The sequence below is a fragment of the Sinocyclocheilus grahami genome, unplaced genomic scaffold, assembly GCF_001515645.1.
Source record: "Sinocyclocheilus grahami isolate Dianchi unplaced genomic scaffold, SAMN03320097.WGS_v1.1 scaffold1.1, whole genome shotgun sequence".
NCBI classification, from domain to species: domain Eukaryota; kingdom Metazoa; phylum Chordata; class Actinopteri; order Cypriniformes; family Cyprinidae; genus Sinocyclocheilus; species Sinocyclocheilus grahami.
Genome location: NW_015505180.1, coordinates 299,608 through 301,882, shown reverse-complemented (window position 1 = coordinate 301,882; position 2,275 = coordinate 299,608).

Sequence of the window (2,275 nt, the reverse complement as noted above, 5' to 3'; positions counted from 1 at the left end):
CCATCCAACGCGGATGTCCCGCCCCTCACAGGTGATCATAAGCCGTCGCCGTTGGAAAAAAAAACGAAATTAAAGGGACAAAGCCCCTTAGAATTAACAAATCTTCTCATAATTACCCTGATTATTTTGCTTTCAAGCCGAGCCAATAATTCCCTAATTAGCAAATTGATTTGGTGGAGAGCAGCTGGTTTTGTAGTAGCAAGACTTGAAACACTTTGCATTACAGAAAGCATGTTACATATGGGCCTGTAAATGTCTTTAATTGTGTAGTCGACAGATTACATATCCATTATTTTTTTCTTTCAAGGTTTTTTGTTAATTTATAGAAAGGAAAAAACTGGGCTAGTTGTTATAAAAGCAAGATCTCATTACCTTAAAAAAAAAAAAAATTAACTTGCTGAAAATGTACTCACCCTCAGGCCAGCCAAGATATAGATTAGATTGTTTCTTCATCAAATATGTTTGGAGAAATTTAGCATTGCATCACTTGTGCTTGCTTTGTATTAAGGATTATGGACTAGTATTTTGGCCACAAGTAATGGTTAAAAGTGAAAATGCTTGTTTCTTACAAAAAACACAGCTAATTGCTTCACAAGACATTAACTGATGGACTGCAGTTGTGTGGTTAATTGTGATGTTTTTATCAGCTGTTTGTACTGATTCTGACAGAACCCATTCACTGCAGAGGATCCACTGGTGAACAAGTGATGTAATGCTAAATTTCTTTATCTTTCCTAATGAAGACACAGACTCATCTACATCTTGGATGGCTTTAGGGTGAGTACATTTTTCATTTTTAGGAAAATTATTTCTTTAAAAGTTTTCAGTAAAAAGTAAAAAAAAAAAAAATGTTTTATTTTACAGTGGCTTCAAACTAAAATGTTTAAGCAGTTTCATGAGTTGTTTTGAAGTAAAACTTAAAAAAAGTTTGAAATCTACAAGAAATTAAAACTACAGCCTTTGCAGCTGAACACAGTGTATCCAATTAGATAGGAACACCAGGGGGTAACATTTTATGGTCTAAAAATGATTAGTCCTTACTTTAGGCTACTCTCAGTTCCACATTATCAGCACTGTATTTGATTTTGTAGCATTATTATAAGTGTTCCCTCGGCTCTTAGTACTTGAATTTGTTCTTAGCTCTCTGCTCTGTTACTTTGGTGATATTTGCACCTTTTTCAAGCTGCTTTGAGGAAGATATAATGGTTGAAGTTGTAAAATAAAACTGAAACAGTACTGCATCTTTCATTAGTCTTCTGTTTTGGTGCATAAGAGTGAATTACCTGTAAGATGTAGTCATCCACACAGATCACACATTCACAAACACATCCATTCACAGACTCTCCTGCTGAATAGGAATCATGAGTCACTGCATAAATATGTCCATAAGTCATCAATATGTCCTTGGCTCATAGCTATGCCAAGAGCCTGGAGACAGAAGGAGACACTGAAGGAGTTTGTCATAAATGACTTCTACAGAGTCAAGAGACAAAATTGGCAGGGACACATTGCCTGCTTTACAGGACTGTATGTCCTGACAGAGCCATTTGTCCTCAAAATCAAACATCAGAGGACACAAACCTGTTGGTTTCACAGAGAAACAGCATTGCAGACAGTAGGTCTGAAGGCTGTGGGATTTTTTTTTTCTCCAACAATAGCATGTTCATTGAATTGAAACCCAGAAAGCCCCAGACGTGCAACTTAATATAACTGAGCAGCCTTGAGGAGTGACGAAAGAAAACCCTGTCGACACCATGACAATAAAGAGTTAGCAGATATTAAGCAAACAGTCTACTACTACTCTGATGAGAGTTAGTAAACATTTAGGTTTCTTGTCAACAGAATGTTCAAAAGGGACCATCAAAATAATGTGTTACCAAAAGTATTAATTTCCTTTAAAAAAAAAAAGTACCCCAACTTTTGAGCGGTAGTGTATATCCTGTATATTCTATAGCCACATATGCTCACCTGACTTCCTGTAGCAGCCCATCTCTCTAATGAATACACATACACACTCATTTACATACATTGTAGGCATCAATAATGCTATACAATGTGTCAGTGAGTGTGTGTGTGTGTGTGTGTGTGTGTTGCTGTGTGACATGTATTATATGTATGCCGGTGTGTATGGGTGACTTACAGCGCACAGAGAAGCAGAGAAGTGTAACTGAAGCCCGAAACCTAAGCACACACACAGTGCGTTGCTCATTAAAGTTGAATATGGACTTCAATACTGAAAATATGGCTGGCATGACCCTTCAGATGAATGTAAGGG